The sequence below is a fragment of the Coturnix japonica genome, chromosome 6, assembly GCF_001577835.2.
Source record: "Coturnix japonica isolate 7356 chromosome 6, Coturnix japonica 2.1, whole genome shotgun sequence".
Lineage (NCBI taxonomy): Eukaryota > Metazoa > Chordata > Aves > Galliformes > Phasianidae > Coturnix > Coturnix japonica.
In genome coordinates this window covers 25320776-25347998 of record NC_029521.1, presented here as the reverse complement: position 1 = coordinate 25347998, position 27223 = coordinate 25320776, and the positions used below count along the sequence as shown (strand labels likewise).

General features: G+C 37.1%; 1 protein-coding gene across 6 annotated transcripts in view; it reads right to left on the bottom strand.

Annotated features, from left to right (window-relative positions):
• Positions 1–27223, bottom strand: part of ATRNL1 (attractin like 1) — a 396494-nt gene that overhangs the window by 63606 nt on the left and 305665 nt on the right. For 2 of the 6 annotated variants that reach the window (XR_004307736.1, XR_004307738.1), the window contains one exon: positions 21151–22801. The exons of the other annotated variants lie outside the window; for them this stretch is intronic. The gene's annotated coding sequence lies outside the window, so the exon portion shown is untranslated. The remainder of the gene's footprint in view (positions 1–21150; positions 22802–27223) is intronic. 6 annotated transcript variants of the gene reach the window in all.

Below are 27223 nucleotides of genomic sequence, written 5' to 3'. Positions count from 1 at the left end.
TGAATGCAAGGAATGCAATTACTGGATAGCAAATATCCCAACAAACATCCATTGAGGAAAAAGCTGTTGGTACGTGCCGTGGTTACACGGAGGTTGAAGGTTCAGTTGTCTACCTGCTATAGTGAAAACATCTTAGTAGATTTTGTATGTTTGTGATTTCTGAGGACAAGAAGAATGAATTTTACCTCCTAACACAGCCTGAGAAAGTCAGCTCCTCTGGACAGGAGCACTCAAAGGACTGTAACAGCTGACTACAACATATCTGACTGACTCTGCTACACAGGAGGCTCGAATTCCAGGGGGTTGGACTCGATGATCTCTAAGGTCCCTTCCAACCCGCACAAGACTATGATACTATGATGTGATGACTCTTTCACCACTTCCCCCTGTGGAGCGGTTGCACAATGTAAAACAAAAAACCCCTGTAATTATGTGTACCTGTGGACATACTACACACAGAAATACGGGTCATCATTTAGTGACATCATAAATCTCAGAAATGCTATGCTCAAGCAAAAATGCAAGTAAAATCAAAATTTTAAAGACCTGAAAAATGAAATCCTCTCAAAAATCTCCTCAGATCCAGAGAAAACATTATATCAAATCCCCAAACACCTGTTGAAATGTGTTGCACTAAAAGGTTCCAGAACCATAAATATTTTGAAGTATTTCATAGACATCTTTTACTACTCTTTGGTCATAAATTGCCAGAATGGTTTCTGCTCTCTCCAGTTCCCTTGTCTCTGATTCTTCTGTTGTGACATTTCTGGATGACTTCCAGTTGTGACTTGTAAAGTCCTTGTTTCTGCAAAATCACCTACCGTTGAAATTTGCAATTCCAAACACTATCTTTTTGGTCTGTTTATCAGCTAGCATTCTTTGTTCAAGTAATCTTTGCCCTTCACATTCCAATTGATTTTGTCCTTATTCAAACTTCTATGAATTTACCATAAGTAATGCAACTTGGAATACAGATGAATCGGTTTCTTCATTCAAGGAAAAAAAAAAAAACCTTCATGTAACCTTCAGTGATGGGAAGTGTCTGAACATTCACTTAACTAATTTATTTAGGGGATTAACATTTCATCCATTCAATCTTTGTAATATTGGGTTTTATCTGTTACATTTTAAAATACTCTATGTATTTTAAACATTTTTCTTATGTCTATATTAAATGCCTCGTCATTATTTGGTGATTTTCCTCCATTTTCTTTTGGTTTTGGTCTTCAGAAAGTTTCCTAATTTTCAGTGAACTGCTGAGCAAGCTGAAGATGTTAATTGGATATATCCCTTCTTTTTTGTAAGAGTTTCTCATTAACGACTGCTCTCGCAGATGATAGAGATGTTAATCAATTTGCATCTGTCTGTCCTTTTAAAAGATTCAGCTAGGTCCCTAATTAACCATCTGTAAACAAACCGTTGTTCAGTAACATGGTTCAGCCACTTACTGCCAGTGAGCTGGTAAGGGCCTTCTGCTCTCTCCTCAGCCCTGCTGTAAATATTTGACTTCTCTCAATATTCAGAGAGTAATTGGAAAAAGACAAGTGACTCACAATCCAGATTGTAGATCATTGGATTCTCTCTAATTAAGTCAATGGCATTGCTACTACGAGAAAACAACAGAATAGTAGGTGCCTTTTGCTCCCATAAAGAGCCTGGCTCTTCACCAATACTAAGTCATGTATTCCATAACTACAATACAGGAGGATACTGAAGTTAGTACTTTCCTAAAACTAAAATAATAGAAAGTCTTTACAGGCAAAGTTAATTCCCCAGACAGAAACTTATATCCCCACCACGGCCACCAAAAGAAAGACACATCCTTCTCAGCATTTGCAAGGATTGTGATGTTCCAGAACATCAAAATTATTTCATATTTCCTATAGTTCCTAAACAATACGTTTATCAACTACTTTCCTTTAATGTTGTTACCAAAGGTGCTCTTTACCTAATTATACTCCACGCCTTTTTCTATACCTGGAAGCAACAAGAGTTTCTGAACAGCTCCAAGTATGGTAAGTAACTTCCCTAATAAATCTTGTCTCTCACCACCTCCTGGAGACTGTGCCAATGCAACCCAGAGATCTTATTTTATTATTATTATAACACGTGCAGAAAGTAATAGGTAAATATCCACTGCCTTAAATATATACCCTACTCCTAGCACACTGTCTATGGGAACGCATGTGCACCATGACAGACTGGACGCACAATTGTTAACTTTTTTCTTATGGGCTACTCGTAATCTCTGTCTCTTTCTCATGAATAAGTTGTTGTCCATGCTGAAGAGCAACTCATAGCACAAAAGGAAACGTACTCTGTTCTTGCAAGCAGATAACTTTCTGATGTGTCAGTTTGGATTACTCATTTTTACTGCACAGGAGCAGATCAAGGGGTTTCAGCTTTGTTCAGTACCTCAATATAGCTATGAAAACTACAGATATTACCTCCATTCCTGTTAATCCACAACAGCATTTTTTTGTGTGATGAATACAAATACTGGATCAGTGACACAAAAATAGGCTTTTAAATAGCATGTCGTGAGCAGAAAACAGGACAGAAATCATTTAGTTTGGCAGATGTGAATTTAGAGTGTGAATTCACTGAAATTATGTCTCTAAATCAAAACATGATACTGTTTTATGCTTTCCATCAACATATCATCAAGGGATCCTGTGACTCTTATAGTTCAGCACGTTATTTATTCTCCAATTGTTAAAACAGTTATCTGGACAACACTTGTATGTAATTAGAGCCCTACTACAAAGTCATTAGTAGTTAAGAAAGATCATTAGGAGTTGAAAAGAAAATAAATAAAATTAACTTTTAATCACTAAGGCTGGAAAAAGAAAATACATAAAGGGGAAAAACAGAGCTACAAACCAGAGACCTTCCCTAAGGATTTTCACCCTCCATTCCACAGCTCTATGCTTCTGCAAGTCAGTGATCTTCCTCAAAATCCAGTTTTGTTACAGCATATTCACTTCATATTGTTTACAACAGATTGTATAACATGAGATTGTCTCTTTTCAATTTTCCACATTCTTCAAAAGAAGCATCATGTGTAAGCTTGTTACCAGGATTCTTAGATCTGCCATGCTCTTCTATCATTGAATTACCGTATACGTGTAATTGATCAAATTCATATGCAGCTATATAATGCAGTATACCGCATTATGCCATAGGTAGCCCACTGCACACTACCATACTCTTGTTACAGACTTAAATTAACACTCATTGGAGACCTAGTTTAACTCTGCAAATAATTAATGCAAAATGCCAAAGACACTTCTCAGTTCTTAAGATCTGGAATTCACCTAAGAGCTATGAAATATACACTTGGTATTTTATTAGCATCGGTTCAGTGTGCTACCTTATGAACCTAAGAGCTAGAAAATAAAACCTTAGATAACTGAACTGCAAAATTCACAGTTTCGCCTCTGAGAAACAGCACCTGCCTCTGGACTTCAGATTTCATTGGTACAAATGAAGGAATTGGGCTTTATAATCTATAAAGAAGAGAACTTGACCCATATCAGAGATTTTAAATACTCTTTTTTTTCCCCCTGTGTGAAACATGTGTCATATGCATAATGTATGGCAATGTGATCCACAGAGCTTTTTATTGATGATTGTTTTGTGTGATCTATAGAACTCACACATTGCTCATATTTATGAGTAATGCAGTCCTCCCAAACTCTTGCTCACAGACATATGAGATGAAAACATTCAATGAATATCACTTTAGGAAGGCCACATTATTCCTGAATGTCAGAGCTTATGCAAGTCAAGCTGAAGAAGGCATAACGCTGACATCATTAATTACACAGTAAATTCTTTATGCATGTTAGAAAAAGAAGTTATTTAGAAAAGATGTGAAATTTTTTCCTCTTGTACCAGTTTTTGCATACTTCAGATTGAAAACCAACGTCTTAGCTTCCAGCAAATCAACTGCAAAAATAGACTGTAAAATTTTCTGAGTTCATAATCTCATCTGGCAGGAACTAGTCGTATTTTCCAATTTGTATTTAATACATAACAAGATTTTTACAGCACATATTTCTAGTTCTGTTTTCTTTTTTGACAGTGCCAAGGTTCCATAGCTATGGTGCTCCAGAGCTTCCAGAGAAGTTAAGGAATTCCCATCCCCAAAATGCTAAAGATTATGTCTTGGCAGCCTACTGGGAGGTTTCTTTGCCTATGACAAAGAGGTTGGAGCTTCATGGCTTTTAAGGTCCCTTTTTAACCCAATCTATCCTATGATTTTATGAGTAACCATCAATGACTTTGTTACATGTAATTATTGGGGACACAAACTTGCAAGGCTTTATAAATATATTCAGAGTTAAGTATTTGCTTTGCAACATTCAGCAATAAATCAAACATTGTTATTTTAATAAAGAAGGGGTTTCAGTATATTAAATACCAAATAAAACAAATTTTAAGTGTCGATTCAAAGTCTCTAATCTACCTACAGATTTTTAAGTTTCTCCATAGGACATAGTTTATAAATCTTAAGGATATATATTTAAGATTATTCTTAATCAATACTAAAATCAAATATTTGGCAATAAGCTCACTTTAAAAACTGCAGGCATGCAATTTGTATTTGGCCAAGGAAAAACAGAATGAACTGATGCAGCTACTTATGGCCTAATTCCAGCTTCCTAAATGGAAACAAATGATCAAACTGTATTCACAGCATTGAGTGGAAGACCATTTAATCACTTGACATTTTACCACCATGACAGCCTATGAGAAAATGGTGACTTGTCTTCATTTATCCAGTAAGATTCAAGAATTAATTTACTCAGAAATTCAGAAAGAAATTTTCTGTCTTCTCTTATGAAAGTGACACACTCAGTTCTGAGTCAATTCAGAAATAAATAAATGACATTTCAAGAGATTCCCTCTCCAGCCAACATGTTTTTCCACAGGAATGAGAAGAAAGAGAAATGCCTGTATAAAGTTGGTTCAATAGAAGAACAGCCCTGTGATAAAACTAAATCAAATGAATGATAATAAATTTGTATATAACAGAAATAGAACTTGTAGTCACTAGTATACAGTGTGTGTTTAAACTAGTTCAACATATCTTCTGTCATACAAACTTCAGGCATCTCACTCTACTTCTAAATATTTTACCAAGATGAGTAAGCCCATGTTGAACTGCTTTCCAGGTTCAAGATACGCCTATTACATTGTTTGTGGCTACTCTTAAGAAAGACTTGAAGGTATGAAAATTCTGAAAGACATTTATTTTGCATGTAGACATCCTGCCTTTACATTCAGTTTCTTGCTGGTACCTATTGCAGCAAAATAATCATACAGCTTATCTTTCAGTTAATTTTCATATGCAAGAATATGATCATAGGCTCATGCTGTGGCTAGTAAAGTAGGCATTCCTATTTAAAAATTCTTTGACTTGAGAACGGATTAAGAAAGAAGACAGAAGCAAGATCAAACGATCATGCAAGTACTTCCATGAAAGGAAGAAATATGGATAATGGTCCTCAGTTTGTTTTAGGAAAAGAAATTGAAGTAGCCTTGGTGTCTGCCATAACACCTGGTGATGGTCAGACATTAACTGTTGATGAATATTTAATTCTAAGTGGGATAGAGCACCTAAATGTTACTACTTTATAGTACACTAATTGAGGAATTTACTTAAGGGATAGGAGACCACTGCTGGAAGAATGAGATCTACCATGCTTTCCTAATGCTTCGGACACTATCATAATTTAGATGCATAAGCTACAAAATGTCCTTGCCCACATTTCTCTGCTGTTTTGCCCTGAAGGTTATATCAACTCACTGAACTTCTCCTTTTGGATCAGAAGCTGTTCTGAATATTTCAGGTATCACCAACACAGAGAAGCAGTCTTCATTTAGTGCTATGAGTTCAGTTATTACTTAGGCTCTGCTGAAATCTGTGTCTCTACGGAGAGACATTTGATGATTACCTAAATCTCACCCATGTGTCAGATTTATTAAAACTTCACATCAAAACTGGATGTAGTCAATTTTTGGCTTCTCATTCAGCTGTGCATGCATATGGGTATATATTGACTCTGCAGATAATTAGCCAATAGTAAATTTGGCACAAAAATAACTCAGGGGGTTCTGTTCTCCTAGTTTTGACTAAATTTATAATGCTGGAAAAAAAAAAAAAAGTAACCAAAAATCAAAACCAACATCAACAAAACAACAACCAATTCTGCACTAGTTACATGTTTGATATTAAGCAAAATTTTATCTAACCTGATACCTTTCATTATACTACTTCCTTGACAAAGACTGACAGGATGAGATGTTGCTATACATTCAATACCTGTGTTCAGCATGAATTTAAGGTAATACTTTCATACCACTTACAAATACATGCTAACTATTATTACAACATCTCAGTACCAAAAGGACATGGAGGTACTGGAGCAGGTCTACAAAAGGGCAATGAGGCTTATGAACGGCTTGAAAAATCAGACCTAGGAGGAGAGGATGAAGGAGCTGCAGCTGTTTAGACTGGGAAAAAGGAGGCTGAGGGAAGATCTTATTGCTTTCTTCCAGTATCTGAAAGGTGCTTGCAGTGAGAATGGGGCAGGTCTCTTCCCACTGGTGACAGAATGAGGGGAAATGGCCTCAAGTTGCACTGAGGTAAGTTTAGGTTGGACGTTAGGAAACACTTCTTTACAGAAAGGGTAGTTAAACACTGGAATAGGCTCCCCGGGGAGGTGGTTGAGTCACCATCCCTGGATGTGTTTAAGAGCCTTTTGGACATGATGCTCAGAGCTAAGATTTAGCAGAGGATTATTAGAATTAAGGTACTATGGTTAGGCTGAGGTTGTACTTGATGATCTTTGAGGTTTTTTCCCAACCTGAATAATTCTATGATCACTTGTTTCAGTCACTCATTGCTAATTTTTAAATACAAAGTAATAGGTTCAACAGCTCCACTGACAGGGTGATAAATTACAAGAAATCAAATGAATAAAGGGTACTAACTGTCACACAACCAGGGAGATTGTGAAAATAGCAAAAAAAAAATCTTTTAATTAACTCAGGAAATTAAAAGGTGACTTTAATAAAGATGCTTAATAACAAGACACACTCAAATGAACTCAGCAGCACATGTTAGAAAAGGACAAGAAATAATTTCAGATGTGCTTACACACGCACCAAACTAAAAACAAACAAGAAGATGTATGCTATAAACTGATACCAGCATAAATGATAAAACTTTGATATTAAAGATTATCACCCAAGGTCAGTCCTGATGCAGCTGTATCTGTTCCTGTTCATTTCAGGGAATTTGGACCAGACAACCTTTAAAAGTCCCTTCTAACCCAACTATGATTGTATGTTTCTGTGGCTTAACTACAGATGCACATATAAATTATAGCCTCCTGGAACCTGAGCATTTAAAATACAGATTCAGAACATAACTATACTGACTTAATAATTTATTTGACTTTTGCTCACTTAAGTAACATCAATTTCTTTTCGTAATCTAGTTTTAAAAGTGTATGACAAGATTATCTGCTCTTCAGAAAGAAGAAAATTGTTAAGAAATGTTAAACCAAGTTCTATCTTAATAGTTAAAAAGATGTCAGTGGACAAAATAGCCACAGGCTTCAGCAATTTATACTTGCATGGCAGATTTTTTCAGCGGCAAACAAAATTAACTTCTCAAAGACAAGACTGACACTTAAGAACTCCTTAACATTCAGGGTTGTAGATACAGGTTTCAGGGATACAATACAAATCCAATGGAAACAAGGGAGATTACACCGAAAAAAGCAAATTTGAAATATATCTTACATAAACACAGACTTGATAGTGACAAACTACCAATTGGAATTTAGAATTGGAGTTCTATTTTAACAAATCTTATGAAATGTTCTCTTGATTTCCCTAATCTCACACCACATTTCTCTCAACAATTCTTGTTTGCTCTTCCTACAGACTGTGTTGTAAGAGTTATGGAATTAAACTTACTCAATTTAGAATCCATGTTTGTTAACTTATTCAAATGAATTTGGCAACGTACAGTGGTACCCCATTTATTCTCAGCAGCCATGCCTCCCCCTCCCCCAGTTTTCTCATTTCCTAAAGGAAATTGCAAGCTAATAGAAAAAGCAGCACTGGAACTGCCTCACATCCTATAGTTATTAATTAAGCAAAGTCTGGTTCAGTAACTCTGGATACTAAAAATACAGAGTTAAACAAAGCACAGTGCCTTTTGACACGTTGACAAAGTTTTGACTTTGACAGGCATTTTTCCTCCTTTCAAGGAATTTCTCATAACCCCCAAATTAAAAAACAAACAAACAAACAAAAAAAACACCCAAAAAAAAACCAAACAAAAAAATCCCACATTAAAACAGTTGTTGACCATTTCTTTTGAAAGACACCTGCATAAATCACAAGTTATAACATGCAAGTATAATAATGCAATAAAACTAAGTAAGTTACACTACAGTCATGAAGAAGCTGCTTACTGTATAATTGTTCTCTACTCCTATATGCAGATTTTTTTTCCTACAAGTAATTAAACAAGAAGGTGCGTGGCCTTTTTAGTTGATAATGTATTACAGCTAGTTGATAATAAATAGTAAAGCTCAAAATACTCTAATGAGGGACATTTTTAAGTGTTCCTGATATCCTGTAAGATTGTACAAGATAATTTATAGTTGCAGTTGACTGTTAAGTGTGCAGGTAGCATGCCAGGAAAAAATGCACATAAACTCTGGTTATAATAAGTCTGTTCATAGTGAACCTTTTCTAGAACTTAACAGGTTATCATTAAAGCGATTTTTGAATTGAAGGCAATAACTGGTTCAACATATGTCAAATATCTTTTAAATTCTGAATGGCATTGAATACACTGAAAACTTATTGCAAGTTTAAAAGCTAGAATAAATGCCATAAATGAAAGCTTAAGTAGGATATCGCAATGAATTTTATCTGCATACACATACATTACTGAGAATACTCAAAAGCAAATCAGTACTTATCCTACATAGGAACTGAATCCCTTCTTCCTTCATACAGCTTAATGGATGGGAGCCTCTCGATGAAAAGCAATAGAAAGAATTGTCCCTGTACTCTGGGTTTTATGAAGGATTAAAGGAAATTGCTTATCAGAAATAGACTGACATTTGCTTCTGGTTAGGAGTACGTGCTCTTCATACTCTAAACACAGTATTTGCCATGAGTTCACTATGTTCATAGAAAGTGAAGCATCAAGTAATGTTTGTCATGATGCACCTTCAGAAGCTGGAGCTTACGTTTCAAAAAGGGAAATGAAAGGTGTTTGCAGAGAAAGGAGAAAATTCCTCATATTCCTCATGGTGACAAAGAGGCACAAAATTACCAGCAAGAAAATTTAACACAGAGGCCAGGCAAACTCCCCACATTTACCCCTGAAGTGACAGAAGCCACTTGGGTGACTCAAACATTTTCCTGTTCAAAAGGGGCTGTCAGCTTGGGCTTCAGCTATAGGGTTTTTTCCTGAAGTAAGCAGAATCCTGTCTCCAACCTTGTCTCTAGCTATTAGCACCTCCATCTGCCAATTTCTGCAATAACAAAGAACCAGTGCTTTGGCAGACTAATCCTGCAGGAGCAGGGCCCAGGCTGCCAACCTCAGAGGCAGAAACATGCATGGGTCTGAACCAACAGGAGCTGAGCTTAAAGCAAGAAGTGAAAAAAAAGAGAAATAAGAGATCGCTCCTAATAAAACAAAAGTCACACAACTGCTTGCATCCCAACTTCTTTAACAAATAGAAAGATGGAATAAAAGAATGGCTCAGGTTGGAAGGAACCTCAAATATCTTTTAGTTACTAAGCCCCAACTGCATGCATGGTTGCCAACCTACATAGACCAGGCACCAGATCAGCTGCCCAGGGCCTGATCCAACCTGGCCTTAGTCACCTCTTGGAATAGAGCTTACACAGCTCCAGGCGGTCTGTGCCAGTCCCAGCAGTATCTTGGTTGCTGCTCTCTTTTATGGTGCATCTCTTATAATGATGAAAGGACATACTGAATATCACAAACAATACAGAAGTCAAGTCATCAGCCCTGATTAATTTTACAGATGCATTCACTCTACTGCACCTGAGCCTCAGTTTTCTTTTCTGGTCTCAAAGCTGCCGAGTGTCTGAGGTTCTTAGCATACTTGTGAAAATCTTTTTAATCAAAGTGCTGAAATACTAGCACAAAGGCCAAAGGAAAGTCCCGCCTGCAACGTGTGTCACATCACATGTACTGAGGGCACACTGCTGCAAAAATTACTGTAAATTATTTTTCTCACACACAAAAAAAACCAAGACTCAACATATTAGTTTTAGACTATACTACATTCTATTCCAGTCCCATTAAAAATCACCTATCTGAATCCATACACCTTGTTTTAAGAGCAGGATTTTGACTGACTCATTCGGTGGGCTGCTCAGGCAGTTGGGGGGGAGTTACAAGAATGTGTTCAGGTTAAAGGTGCAGTTGATAGGGTCTGATCCTGAAGGCTTAAAATACCGTAAGCCACTATAGTAACCATCCAGCGGTTAACTTTAAACTAAGTATTGCTTTGCTAGCGTGCAGCCCAGGGGCTAATTTATCCCAAACTAACCTTCTGTGTTAGTCACACTAGTCAAATAGTTGTTTACAACTAGATTTTAGCATGAAGATTGCTATTTCTTTTGTCTTGTTTGCCTGACAGCTGTTCCTGGACTCTGTTTTCTAGTTCAACAGTGATATTAAATACCTGTATTTTATCCAGGCAATATTTATTTTCCTAGAGAGCAGAAAATGAACAGGCTTGTGAGTGAAATTTTGTATAAGCAGGACTTAAATAATAAATAAATCTTTTCTAATGAAGAAAAGCAGAAGTCAAATAACTCTCACACACCTCTGTGGTGTTCACCTCCTTTTCTGCACTTAGAAGCAGGTTCCTGGGTACTGCTGTTCCAGCAGAGTTTGCACAGTGCACGAATGTAGGAGGAAACAATTGAGCACAACCTGCCATAATAACCTTCAGTTAGGAGCGAGATGATAACGGAAGGTTTTTATTGGCCTGGAAAACACTCAAACAGAAGACACAGAAACTGAAAGTTAACACATTCCAGCAGACTTTTGTAGAAATCACTAACATCTTCCACAACACCGTTCATTGATGTTTTGTCACTCTGCAGTTAAACTTTAAGAAAACAAGAGTTTCCAAATAGAAGATACAAAGCATTCCACACTGTTTGAACAAATATTATTTTAAGTTCTCTGAAAAAAGCTTTAAGCCTTTAATTTCTATCCTTCCAGTTAAATGTTCAGAAATTTATTCACGTGATTCATAGAAAAAAAAACACAGTTCTCCCATCTTCGATAAGATAAAGATATACTTTAAACATTTCCCTCCCCCACCACCAGATTTTATTTTTTTATTTAAACATTATACAGGTGGGGAAAAATAAGGGGAAACAAACATTAGATTGATAAATATCACAGTGATGGGAATTTCTTGCTCTCAGACCATTCTGTTTATATTACCTAAATACTCTACATATGTATATATCATCACAGGGGTATATTTCTGTCTGGACTTTCTAGACCATGATCAATGAATGGTAAAAGTGACACTCAACAACAGGAGCAGGCTTTTTTTGTTAACAATTTCTGTAAGACTTGCATAGTTTCCCTAGTGCCCAGAGACTCTGAGAACAAACAACCTAAGCTGGGCTGCAAAATACAATGATTTTTGCCAAAAGAACGTGTTGCAGCTTGGCAGTGGGTAATCTGTAATCAAGAGTCAATAGAAACAAGGAAAAATAACCTTTCAGACTTATTTCGAAATCAGGGGATTGCTCTGTTTTACTAGAGTCAGACCTAAGAGAACAATAAGATGTACACAGCAAAGCCTTTATTGACCAACAGGTCAATCTATCTGTGGAGGAAAAGACGTTCATGGAAGACATTCAGGCGCTACAGTGATTGCAGCAAGGATCCAACTAATGAATATGTTCAGAAAGAGGCGAGAAAAGAAGTCAGAGTACTGAGCAAAGTTAGTCTGTGTGAGCTACAAGGTATTACAGGAAAAGGTCTTGGTACAAGCTGCCCTCAGTGATAACAACAAACTTTATCACCATCGCAGTTAATGAGGAAGAAGCACGGACACTAAGGTACCAAGATTCACATACAAGACAACATGAAATGTAAAATAAGGAAGAAAATTAAAAAAAAAAAAAAAGTGATATCAAGGAGATAAACCCAGCTGAGCAGTCTGTTTCCACCTAGTAGACTATTGTCAGTAACATCAAGTCCTTTATCTTTCTCATTACACCTACAACATTCAGGTTAACACACTTCCACTCAGTAATTTTTATAACAATGTAGAAGTGAAAAAAAAATCAATTTTAGAATATGAAACCGTAACAAACAGCAAGTAGGACAGAGCAGAAGCCTCCACCTTCATCAGGCTGTGGAACAGGGACAGGCAACAGCTCAGAGCTGGTCACTCTTGGATGCCTGAAGGACTCAGTGCAAAAAAAGAAAAACAAAAAAGCCACAAAAGAGAAAAGAAATATGGAACAATAAATTTAAGCATATAGAACTTAAACTATTGCTTAAATGCCTGCTGATGCACTCGCACTGCTGACTTTAGTCATTCTAAATGATTAATTGAACAGAAAAAGAGAAAATAATACTGAAATGTTGCATTTCTTGCAAGGACACTTTTAAAAATTATGACTATTGTTCAGGTAAGATTGCAGTCCTTAATGCTTTTTTTGGCTAGTTTATTCACGTTTTCTTACTTAATGACAATGCTCAGACCAGTATCATTCAACTCTACCCTTCAGAGAAAATGATGCACCATCTAAAAATATTAACATAAATTTCACTGTAAGAGGATTAAAACCAAAGTAGTTCTATCCAAATTAATTTAGCTAAGTACACTAGATAAATAAATCAGCACCCTTCTACTCTCAGAAAGCACTTCAAGCAATTTCAAGTCATTAAAAATACTTTTAGTTCCAACATTTTGGCTCCTAGAACAGTCTTAATGGTTATATGACAGTATGTTCTACTACTGGCTGTATGGCTTTTATTACATGCCATGATCTATTTGATGATTGTGGCTGCTTTTTAGAGAACTACAAAGAAAAACTGAAATAATGAATTATTTTTCAGACAAGTCTAATAAAAGTGTTAATCAAAAATACCATAAATGTCAGAGGCTCTCATAAATCCTACATTTTATATATTCCTCTCGCTAAACATTCAGCCAATGGAAGAACAACCCTAAAAGGGAAGAGAGAACAGGCCAAGAAAGAGAACAGAAGCGCTCTATATGAATTCATGGAATCGTATCAATTTATTTATCTGATCTTATGTACTTATTTATGAACTAGAATTATTCTCCTATGACTTAATTTTTGACAGCTTGTAAACATCTCAAAGAAATAAGATTATGTTTGCTTTTTGGTTAAACTATAAGGTATTCCTATCTGACAAGATACAATTATTTTCTTCTCTTTATGATGCTATCACAAAATATCAGTGAGTTTTAATACACTTCTTGCAGGATAAGAATGACTTTAACACCCATTTTCCAGTGCCTTTCACATGACTAATTCAGAGAAAACAAATTGAATGTTACAGAATACAACTTGAAATGGACAGATTTGATTTATAATAATAATTTTCCTTTTTTTGGTGACATTTAGCGAGACTATATGTGATTTGATCCTCTTTCTGTCAACTTTTAAGTTCATTAGTAAGGAAAATGTAAATACCTACAACACTGTACATTTGTTAGCAAGAATTCATTTTGCATTTCTATGAGGATCCAAGAATATTATGCTGGAAAGTGAAATTATAGAGCTGTCAGTTACATCTGTTGGATTCTGTGCTGATGTTAGTATGATGCTATGAATTTTCAGGAAATCTTTGTGAGGTTTCCATAGAGCTGTGCATATCTTTTGTTCTACCTATGGTGCAAAAACCTGCTAATTTGCCTCACTTTCTACTTGAAAGTTAAAAAAAAAAATAAAAAAAATATATAAAGCTTACAGATGCAAAATGCATAAGCAAAACCAAACAACAACCACCAACCACAAACAACAGAGCTTTAAAATAAAACTCAGAAGTGAATATTGATGATACTTAAGCAACAATTAATTTTTTTCTAGGTATATTTTCTACTATTAATGTAATTACCCAAATAACATTTACCAGCAGACTTCACAAGAAACCAGACTTCTTGCAACTTTGAAAATGTAAAAGCTTTACTATTCCAACCTGCAACATTTCTCTCTCATTGCTCCTTATTTTCACTCATCCTGCCTTTAACCTGGCAGAGATCAGGCTGCTGTGAAGGGCTGCCATGAGATCATGCAAAATGCATCGGTGAAGTCTAATGCAGGCAATGACAGAGGCACAGGAAATAACTAATTTCTCATTTTGTGCCTCTTCCTCTCTTTCCTGTCAAAATTCTAATTATATAAAGAAAACAACACATTTTACTGACATTATGTCAAGTACTCATAACTGTTACCCAACATAAGTGTTTGACTCTGGTTCCCAAATAATAATGTTAACATAACAGAGAACAAAAGGAGTGTAGGCTGCCAAGCCTGCGCAGTAAGCTACTGTACAATTTCTAATACAAATGACTTCCTCCTGGACACAACTGCATTTAATTTGAAGATTTCTTAGCAGCTTCATTTTCGGGCTATGTTACCCAAGATGCTGCTTATGTCATCAGCAGTTTGCACAAACACAATTTCTGACAGCAAAAGCTATCCTCTGAAATGTTCTTACTAAACATTTGTGCTTACAACTCTAAAAACTATATTTTCATGACACACAGATTGACCCAAACAGACAAAATACTGAGGAGCACTGATGCCAGTGGCAGACTGAATGGTATCTCCAGCAGTAATTTCAGTGTGGAAGAAAAGTAGTAAAAACAAACAAACAAAAAAAAAAAACCAAAAAAACAAAAAAAAACCAAAAACAAAACAAAACACAACCAAAACCAACCATAAAATCATGGTGGAAATTATACCTATATAGACAAGATGTGTTCTTTTAATACTATTTGATCCAAATTCTGTATTTCCAACCTATTTACCTGCCTTTACCCGCTTATGTCACTCCACTTGGGAAGTCATTCTACCACACTGCATCATCGTACCCACATGCATCTTCAAACCTCAAAAGAACATTATTTACCCTTTTACCATCATTGGACTTTAGCTAAGCTTCATCTTCTGTTCTTTCATAGGAGAAAAGAGCCCAAGTAGAACTTACTGAACACAACTAAGATCACATCAGAGAAAGAAAAGAATTGTATTACATCCCATTCCACTTTCATCATGTCCATAGCAAATGTCTTCGGGTTGACTAGCTTAAGGGAAAAGGATTTGCTGTAACTGTACACTCAGCTGAGCCCTTTGCAGATCTGTGTCTAATGGCATAAGGAGGTTACTTAACTCCTTGACTTAAGGGACACAGTCCAGCTGGTCAAGAGGAGAACTCAACAGAATCAGCAACTTGCCATACTTTTCAGTTGCTTTAGATGGGCAGGGTCAAGAGAACAAAGGATAAGTTGCATAGTATTAGCATCCCTTAATGAACTGCTAGAGGCAACTGAGACATTGTAATCATGAGCACAACCTGAACAAAACGTAATTAAGACTTCTGCTTATATTATTTTAGCACTACAGTTAACCCCAGAGACGCTTAAGACAGGCCTGCTTAAAAAACACTTTAAGAATGTCTTTTTTCTCTTCAAAGACGCATACCATATGTCAGGCAATCTATAAGTATTTAAGTTCTCTCTAACTTACAATTACTTTTTTTTTTTTTAAAATCCAATTAGATCAATATATTAACAAGTACATCTTAAGATATTCTACACCCTTCTCTCTCTCTCTCGGTATCTGCTCCATTTCAGTTTCAATAACCACATGGAATTTGTAACCACCCCTTACCCAACAATCCCCTCCACAGGGGCCCTTCTTTCAAACACTCTGTTATGGAGGCAGGACGCACACCTCTGCAATTAAAGTAAATACCAGCATTAAAAGCAAAAATTAATCTATCTTTCCACAAGAATAAGAAATCAAATAATTACATGACCAATATCAGAGTGCCTTTCCTTCTAGTATGAGTGAAATTTTTACCTTGCACTTATTTCAATTATGCTTTCTTTAAAGTAACTCAAATAACACAAGACTACCAACCCCCCCTCCCCCGCTTTGTTCCAGAATTTCCATGAAGAACCATACTAGTCAGAGTACTTGTCACCTCTTACTGCTCTCCGTGGAAATGAAACAAGATGCTGGCTACCAGTGCCCACCTAGTGGAAGACTGCCATTTCCTACAGTTCTCAGTAAAGCTGCTTCCATATACCCTTTCAGCACAGGAAGCCATCAGCTAAGGGCAATGCAAAAAAGAAATACAAATAAAAATTGAATACAGTGGTATTTCTAAAGGAGGGCAATTCATCCTAAGCTTTTCAGACAAGTGAATCTTTTATTTAAAGAAAGGCTGGAATATATTTCTGACTCCTCTGTTTAGGACCCACTTGACTGCCAAGCACAGGGATACTCCTGATATGCTTATGAGGAATCTGAAAACAGAAATTCATTAAAAGGTAAGACTGTGTAGCACATCACCAGTAAAAAAAGATCACACTGTGGAAACATGCTGTAAGACACTAAGGAAATAGATCCCCCCCCTTTTTACAGGTAGATATCATATGTTTAGCAGTAAAAATGTAATGCACAACACACAAAGCTGTTTTCCTTTAAGTGAAGTTATTAACAATAATTCTGGCTCAGCTTTTATTTTTTAGCAAAGATGACCTCAGAGAACCTTCATCTTTTCTCTAAAGCACTATACTGTAAGCCAAGACAATTGAACCCTTTTAGTAGGAAAGCTGGGCGCTCGAGACAAACTCTCAAGGGCTATTATCTCTGATACCATCAAACACACTATAATTTGTGCTGTGTATAGCAGTTTTGAAATGTGTCATAGAGACAGAGTGATTCATACTTTTTATTTTTCCTGACAATAGATGTTAATATTTTCTGGTATTTAGAGTGCCAGCTTTTTGACAACCTACATTGTGTTTTGGGTTTGGCTTTTTGTTGTTGTTATCTGAAAACTAAATTGTATGACTTGGTACAAAACGAAGCTTATCACCTGACTATCACTTCTGTCTCCTTCTCTTCTTATGGCTACTTATTCAAAGTGAATAACTTGTGACGAGGCAATGAAGTCTGGGGAATAGGAAAGGGAGGTGAGAGAGAAAAAGGAAGAAAAAAATAAGATCATGGAAATATGTTGATTTCAGTGTGAACAGAAAACTTTGCTGACAATGTTCTCTGGATAAAATCTATGAATTTGTGGCTATTAAAAACCACTTCATTCCTTTCCAGATATTCACATTTATTCAATCTCAACTATGCAAGTATCACATAAAAGTTAAATCATAAAATAAGACAAAGTCTTCCCTTGTCATCTCACCTCAGAATATTCAAAATCAGTGATGAAACTGAGAGAGCAAAAGCTGAGTTTGATAGAAACTTCAGGAGAAACAAGGTAGAATTCCTGGGGATGTAGGACTTCCTCCAGATTTGCATGTTTAACTTCAGAATGCCCTTGAATGCCTCATACAAGGTTTCTGGATAGCAACAAGTACTAAGATGAATAAACAGATCACAGGATTCCAGCCTTTGTCCAGCTCTTTTAAAAAATTATATTTCACCCTTGTTTGAAAGTAGAAGCATGAAATAATCAAGGTGTTTGGCTCTGAAGCACATAGTCTTTAGAAGCACTATTGAAGAGCAACAGTATATAAAGGATCATACAAAGGCGAAAGTACCAAAATGTGACATTTCTCATAATGAGGAGATCATATGGCTTGTTACAAAGCAGAACACAGACAAGGCACAATCACAGTTATCTTCAGAACTGCAGCTCGGTCTCATACAACACAAAGAAATTTGACTTCAGAGCATCCCAGGACATGCTACGGGCATGCTGGAACAGAACAAAAAGACAACAAAACGGGCAGAACTACCATGCTTGGTATCAGTGTCGACATTGCTTTACAGTTCATACTTTCCCTGCAGGAAATATCTAGGAGCAAGTAGACACTATGAGGTTCTCAAACTGCTACTATGGCAAAAGAAAACCATTCTTCAACATCCAAAGGAAAACTGTTCTTTGTAGATTTTTTTCCCCCTCACTCTTTCCTTTCTCCTACATCTTATTGCAATAGTAAATGGCAAACCATAATGATTCCACCTATCAGAAGCAGGAATGCTGTACAGCTTCACCTATCAGAAGTATGGCACTTATAAGTCTAAATACAGCTATATTTGCAGTTATGGGTTTTTACAAAACATATACGACAAAGTTTTTTTTGTTTTTCTTTTTTTTAAAAGGTTCTGAGTAAGAAAATATGTAGAATTGAAGAACAATTATTTCAAATATAATTAATAGCTACTACATTTCTAAAGACATGTTAAATCATTAAATAGGATAAAGGCAAGACCTATGTGATACCAAGCTTGTTACTTCTTGTACTGTAGGGAACTTCTCACTGAAGCATAACTGTCTGCTATCTCTATGGGAAATCTGAGCACTAAAGTTCTCCAGTTCAGCTGCCTCTGCACAGCAACCAAATCAAGGAAAAAGCAGATGAGTAAGATCTGGGAGACACAGCTTGCCCACATACATGACAAGGAATTACTACAGAAAGCACAAAAAGCCCCCTGCACAACCTGTGGACAAGCAAAAAACAACTAAAAAAGTTGTAATCTATGTAAACTGTCTAGAAGATATGAAGCTGTCCACAAAAGGTACAGCAATGAAAGTAGAGGTTGAACCTTCCCACCAATATTCCGCTCCATGTTACTGCCACATGACAGACGGCAGCAGAGGTGCAGTCTAACAAAATGGCATCTAATGGGGAATGAGTATGAAATGAAGCAAAGGTGTGTCACTGGATTCCTCCATGTAGAAAAATGACTCCTACTGACATTCAGAGACCCTTGCTGAATGTTTTTTTTTTATGTACATCAAGCAGTGGATGTGAACTCAGTGAGGTTGTGATGTTGTTGTAGTTTTGGTCTATGAAGCTAAAAGTTGCTGCAATTTTTTCCTGATAGTCACCTGCCTGCAGGAAAGTGCCCATCTGCCTCAACAGGCATCACTAATATTATTGGTAACCTTATAACTGCATGAACTGATCTCTAGAATGCATCATACACATTCTCTGATACTAGCAGCACAAGGAGGAGCCCCATTATGCTCCATTCATATTTTTTTCTTTTAGCATCACCTCTGTGGTGAAAGTTTAATCTTGGTTCCTATAATAACTGCTGCTATTTGTGGTAGTATGGTACCCCTATCTGACTCATTCTGCATTAAAAAAGGACAAAATCCCTCAGTCAATAACTCTTGCATCAGGCTAAGCTGCATGCTCTTGAGGCAGCTCTTCCTTTAGAAAGATAAGCAGTTTTGATCAAAGACTTCCACTAATGGAAAATCTATCATATTCCCTGAATGATGCATTCCAATAATAAAATACTTTGGCTTTTTAAAATGTGCATCATCTTTCCTGATCAAATTCTCTGACTTTCAGCCTCGGGATCTTGTTATGTTTTGTCTCCATGATAAATGAATCCCCAATACCAAGCATCTACTCTGTGTGCAGTGTCTGTCAGCCTCTATGACAAAGAAAATGAAACAGAATAAAACAGAAGTTAAAAGAAAGCCCCCATATGAATTTAAGACTGACTCAATGTTTTTAAACAAGAGATGTTTGTGTATTGCCTCAAAAATAAAATTGAATTCTTCCACCTCAAATGCTATGGCAAAAGAATCTTCAAGGTCAAGCACTCTGGGTCAGATTCAAAGACAAAGGAAGAGCCCTTACCAGTGCCCCCACTACTCCTGCACCAAAGATAAAAAATTAGGACCCAACCAAAGTTAAGACTCCGCACATCCTTCCTGTTTTGATATACACCTAGTCTGGATAATTGAAAAACTTATTTGCACGCATACAAAGGCAAATCGTTCCCCATAATACAGCTTTAAAACAACGAATTACACCTCTAAAGCTCTTTCACTGTCCTAACATAGATTCACAGATAAGCATGGTGAACTTCAATCAGCAACCAAACAGATGAACACAATGATTTCCCAGACAAAAGGAAAAAAAACCAAAAAAACTGACAATTTATCATCGCAGCAAGAACTGCAAGGTTCCAGGCTACAGCAAGTGTTTGCTCAAAAATACCCTTAAACGAGGTCTGGGAAGGGGTGGGTCCTGGCTCCAGCCCTTCCAGTTACTCAGGTACATTGCATGCACCTGAGCTTCCCTGGGTTGGCCCTGCCTTCCATCAGGTGTTCAATCACTGCTTCAAGCTATGACTTAACATTTCTGTTATACTAATGCTTAACACCAGGGGGAAAAAAATAAATAAAAAAATGTGTTTCAGGAATATCTGGAAAACACAAGAAAAAGGAAATAACTTTTGATCTAATCCTGATTATTATTCACATTTATACTCAGCAACAGACCTTTGACAGAACATGACATCTCAAACATAAGCATGAAGCTGGATCAAAAACATACGCATCTAGACCAGAGTGCTGTTTTATACCTTCAGCAAAATGCCCAGAACAGACACAAGGAAAACAAAATGGCTCTGTCATTACAGCTGACCCTGAAACAGATGTAAATCCATTCTTGCTGAGGACAGTGCAACAACACAAACACACAATGTGATATGAGAGAAACAAGTAAAACTGGCAATGCTGATGAATCTCAGTGGCAAAGGGAAAGTGGGAAAATCAATTCAGAGTGCTATTAAGTCAACCCACGGTTTTGTATATGGTCACTTGTCAAGCCCAGCCCATACACAACTGTAGAAATGCATTGCTTAGGCTAAGACACAGCCATGTATTTTGCCTCTTGTCTCCTCTTGGAAAAATACTATAAACATTCACCATAAACATTATTCAATATCAAAGCATTTACAAAGGTTTCTTTTATTAGGGAACATATAGTCAGAATAATACAAGTTTAAAGTGGTAATTACAGAGTAAACGGATTGCCAGAGGGTATCTAAGAAAAGACTCACCAATGCTGAGGCTTTCATTTAGTATGGATGCTCACCAGTGTTGATGCTCACCACAATCTCCAGAAAGAGACACGACCTTAGTGGAGGTCAGCCCTAAAATGGGGTTGAGGTCAGCCTTAAATGAGAGGTGGAGTTAAGCTCCAACCCTTCTGGGAGCACAGCTGAATTATCTTCACCTGTGCTCCCACAGCTGACTCGTTGCTTGCCTCAGATGGTTAATCAGAGGTTCAGGCTGTGATCAACAGTTTCCCTTACAGGGAAGTAACAAAACAGCATCAGGACATCAATGTTCAGGAGTAAACAATAAAGTTTAGTTGTCCAGTATCTACATATCTTAAAGTTTAGTCTCAGCTTTCTTTGTGTACGTGCACATTCCAACAGGCTCCTGCAGGCAAATGCCTTGGTGGTGGTGGTGGTTTGTTAGAACAGCTGCTACTATTCAGGTCTGCCCCTTCAAAAGTCAGTCTGGTGGCTACACTTCAGAGCAGAAATACCATAGGTGCCTGAATTCCAACATGATACACATTCCTATCTAACACAAAAGGCACTATAGCATGGGAGTTGATATACAAGCAGCATTATAGAATCCTATCTTCTTCTACGATACTGACAGCAATTAGGTCTCCCTCTGCAGGGACTGATGTGGGCAGAGTAAAGCTCTTCAATTTTGGTACAGGATTTCTCTGTGTAGCCTTTATTTTCAGACATGCTCTCAACTATGAAAATCCATTAGGTAGTAATGCGTTAGGTATCAGACATACTTTGTAGGTCAACTCTAACAAACACTGCTAATGAAATCAAGTCATACATAAGAATCTAAACAAAAACTGTATATAACAGCTGCATTTTATAGTAAAAAGTGAAAATAAGGACACTTTGAAAAGTGAAACAGTCAAATGTATAACCAAGTTTCAAGTATACTGAATATCTAGTAAGGAAATTTACAAAGTCCCTAGATGTCTTCATATCAGCTTAACATAGTTAAATATATTAGAGCAGAAAATCCATTCAAATGACCAGGTAGCTATATCTGACCACGTTGTGAATGTCAGTTCATTGACTCAATGAACTATTGGTATTTTCAGTTTAGACAAGCCATTAGAGAAAAACAAGATTATTATTTAATTACCTCCTCAATTGCTAGTACAAGTATGATAAGTTTATGAACCGAGTACAGTATGTATTTTCTGCATTTACTTTCTTAGATACACGTTATATTCTTGAGTCCTAGAAGAACCAATTTTGATAGAGAAACTATGCAATTAATTGTCATTTGCAAATAGAAAGCAGAAAAAATAGTCAAAATGCATGTGAGAGTTTTAGGGATTTGTGGGAGAACAGTAAGGGGTGTAAGCATGTGACATTCCACAGTAATGAGGCAGGCTGGCTGGGTGCCTGTCAGCCACTAGAACAGCACCCTGCAAGAATTCAGCTGCAAATCTTTGTTTCCTTTATCTCTTTCACATCTCTGCAAGTCTCAAGGGAAAAGGCAAAGACTTTGTCTTTCAGCTGGAGCTCTTTCATCCATGAATGTTCTTCATCCAAGGCCAAAGGTTCATCGCATCCTAAAAGGGCCTTTGGATCTGCATGTTCAGTCATCTTCATCCAAATGTATTTCTTTGGGAGCATTATTCAGTCCTTGTGGTCGATCCTAAAAGAACACCGATAAAAACTATCTTCATTCCTTCAAATACAATCTTCAATGGCTTTATCTTTAGGACCACTGTATGAGAGCATTGTATCAAAGGTGCGAAATGGTAAATGACTTATTTCAATTAAAGCCACAGCACACTGAACCACTTCTAAAATTCTGGGTTTTGGTCAGAGTTTCAGCCCTCCATACCCTCCAAGATGAAAGACTTTTTGGAAAGCCACACAAATGACCACAATATTTCCAGTGTGCTGGCAGCATTGTTTGAAAAGTGCACAGCTAGTATTTTTTTATGTGCTAAAAATTATGAAATATGACCCTACATATATGCTACAGTGCTACAAAAGATTTTGAACATAAAAATACATAATATGAAGAGATTCCTGTATCCACTCAAGTTGCCTTGCCAAACAAGATACAAGCACCCTTTCCTCTGTGATGAAATAAGACAGTTACAGAACCTGAGAATTTACAGCATGAAGAAAAAACTGCAATTGCAGTTGGTGATTTCACACACACCCAAAAAGCATTTCATACACCCATCAGTATTCTAAACCTAGATTGCTTAAATTGTTTTCCATTCCATGTTTCTCTAAATAAAGTCTTCCAATTATTTCTTTGCTCATTTCATCGCCTTCTCCCCAAACTTCCCTGAGCTAGACACTCATTTCTTTCTTCCGTTGGTCCAAATTCCTTATTTTCTTTTATTCTTCAGGTAGCCTCTCCCTGCAGGTCATACTCTTCTCCATGAGTCCCATCAATTTTAGTCTTCATCCTTCTCCTTCTGCATCACCTTAAACTATTTCCACCTCCCCAGTCTCTCAGCTCTGGAGGCTCTCAGCCTCCCACCCCTTCCCACCTGCTATTTCACCATCCTGCCAAACACCTGATTTAGATGAACTATTTCTAGAACAAGGGGGCAATCTTGCCTCACTCTAACAGTACAGCAAAGAAAAACTATAAGGAAGTGAATCTTCAGCATCACTTAGAAAGAAAAACACCATGTGAGTCCTTCCCTGCAAGCAGGGCTGCCAATTCTAATTATTTCATTACGACACAGGAGCAGCTCAGCTTTCCTCCTCAGTCTGAGATAGCTCTTCATCCCAAATGCTGTTTCTTGATCTTGCTTTAGAAGTGGTGGCCCCCATTATGGGAAATGGACAGATCAGGCAAAGGATACTAATGAGGATTACTTTTTCATGAAATCGAATGTAATCAATACCCTCCTTAACTGATCTTAAGAGACATGATTCGGAAGGAAAAGGGTTATGTTTTTTTGCTGTTTTGTAACTCAGCTTTCAGAAAATTTTTAATTTCTGTTTCATGTTTTCTTGAATAAACACATCTTAATCATCTCCTTGATTCCTTTATGGTTCTGTTTTTTTCAGCTTAAGAGCACAAAGGATTATAATGATTACAAAGAGTTTATTGTTTGTTTTCCAACAGAAATGACGCTTCCCTGCCATTGCCTATGCTCCCATAACTGGGTCAATTACTTCAAGGAAATATTACTGTATCAGTTCTGTGCTGAGGTGAATTTAAAGACAACAAAGGGCAAAAATCAAATCCTCTATAACATTAACTTTTTTTGAAAGATGTTAACAGGACATATATGGCTCAAAGAGAAGTTTCCTATTGACCCTCTTCTGCCTTCAAGGCTTGACGAAAGCAGATCTGACTTTAAATCTGATAAGACTTGGATGGGATTTGGCTTGTACAAATCTCTGGGCTTCAAAGTTTACTAATTCTTTGAAGTATCCTCTATTCTTTAGCTTTTTTGTGTGTATAAACTAGATTTCTGTACTCTAGTCAATACATAATTTTATCTGAAAGGAGACAGTGATAACAGTGATACAAGTTATCGTGTACCTTCTTATAGAAGGTAATATCAAACTTGCTTTGTCTTCACAACATGTGTAAAATAAAAAAAAAATAAGGCAGATTACCAACAGGCTGCAGATGACTGACTGAAGGCAAAATGGGAGCAACCTATTAGGTAAAACTTTCATGCCTGCCTATCATATTTTGAATCTCACATATCCTATAATTAAGGATCATTTTCTGGATGCTCAGGCCTTCCCAGATTTATGAACAGATCTAAGATATTGTGGTCTGTCCTGGCACCAGATGGTAAGCAGATCTTAGCTCTCCCTGCTGACTCCTCCTGAAAAATGCAATACAAGAACATTATTGTCAGGGAATGAACCCGGTGCTCGTTCAGTGTTTTCTCTGCAGTGGTGAAAAACTGAAATACCATGAAGTGTTTGGAAGCATTCACAAACAATTTCCTCAGTGCTCAGTTCTCAGCACTAAAGCTAGCTGTGGGTCAAGTCAGTGCTGAGACAAATCTAAGCTTTGCAGCTGTTGAAATACTTAAGCCATATCAGATCTTAAAGTGATGTCATAGCAATGCAGTTATTGCTTGCCTGCCACGGGATCTGCTGATGGCAGTTGAAGTTCTTATTCATCAAGGGGCCCAAATAATTGAAACAATCCATCTGCTCTATGCACTCTCTTTCTGTCTCTACCGTGATTTCTTACAGCCTCATGATATTTGCCAGTGATGTCATACTTAATCAAGCAGTTGGTGGCCTATTTGATCTCTGGAGAGCCACAGTGCACTCCTGTGATGCTGCATAGGTAACTAAAATAATCCACCTGTTCCAGGCCTTTCCCTTGAAAAACCCAATGGGACGTGATATTTGGCAGTGACTGTCATAACTGATCAAGCAATTGCCAGACTCATGCATATTTCCTGAAAGCTGCTGCTGTTTTTCATCATGAATTACAGATAATTGAAATAATTGTCCTGCTCTAGGGCCCTGCTTTGACTCCAGCACTTTCTGCAATGGGACATTTGCCTATTGTCATCTTTCTTTAAGAGCTGCTGCAGGAAGAGCCTTTGATTATTTTTTCACAAGATGTCATAATACTGCAAAGGAAAGTGACATTATTCACTTAGTTCGTGTGACTGAATTTCCAGACACTACTGCTCTCTGTGCTCACACCGTGCCTCACAGCAGATGCATTACGCTGAGTCAGACTCAGCAGTGGAAAGGTGCAGGGAGAGGAGTAAGGGAAAGCATGCAAGAGCACTGTAACCAGGTTGATATTGGGAGTCCTATTACTGCTTTTGTATAATGAACACCAAGTAATTTAAACGCTCCAGTGCTCTCTTTGTTAAAGGGACATACAGTAAGTTTTATTGAAGCAGACATGGAGACTACAAATATTGTACAGTAGACCCAGTACCCTGCCTTAGAGTATTCACCACGTACAGCTAAAGGACACACTTGCCTGTTGATTGATGTAAAGATTTTAGAATAGTCCAACTAAGTGTACTAGCCATAAAAAGCCTTTGTGTGTTCATCTGCTATTGTGGGAATAGGGGCATAGATCTTACTTGTAGTCAGATTATATTGCTCAATTTTATTTGAGAAGTACAGAAATACCACATTCACCCACTAGATTACATCCCACTCCTGAATTTACTGTCTTCATCTCAAGGATGGATGTTCAGTTGTGTTCATTACTCTGCTTAGCATCTGAGCAGGTCACAGGCTGACTGGCAGTGACTGTAAGAGTCTGGCATATCTGCAATAATCTTACAAGTGTCAGTCAGAGCTTCCCAGCACTTTCATTAAAGTCTAACATTTCTGTTGCAGTACTTCTGATATTTTGCCCTACACAAAACCCAGAACACAGAATAACACTCTTTTATTTTTAAGAGACCTCTTCTCAGATAGCATCCACCTCTAATAACATCCAACCATCCAACTTTTCTGAAGCCTAAGCTTTTCTTTATACTTACTTTTTCTTAGCTTCTTATCTTCACACAGCACCAAATTGACAAAGGAAAAATGCTGATTTTAAAGCGGGAAAGCAGCTGCCAAATGTTATACAGGTACAGTTAGGAACAATATCGATGACATTAGAGTTAAATTATCTAGTCACATCACTATTGTTTTTTAGATATTTGGTTGAAAATGAAACAAATTCATAGGCAAGATCTATTAAGAAGTAGACTGCTTACAAGGAAACTACATGATGAAAGAAACACATTTTTCTTATGTTGGTTTGATACAATTTTTTTAGTATAATGAAAACAAATGACCCACAACCTTTCTACTTGTTGACACTACTAACTGTCTCTTGATTAGAAAGAGTGTTAAAGACACAGGAACTGAAGTTTTGATGCCCATAAGGGATTTATGTTTGTCAAAAATTAATCTCTAACTCACATAACAGGACCGGTGGTCATCAAAAGGCCTTTTGTTCAGAATGCTACTAAGGCTTGTCTTGCTCTCCCATATGGGGATTTCTAAACTTTGGGTTAAGTTCTGATCTTGGGTCCTAGCGGAACTGTAGCATCTGCAGCCCAGCTATTTCAGTACTACTCACAGGAATTCTCCTCTACACTCT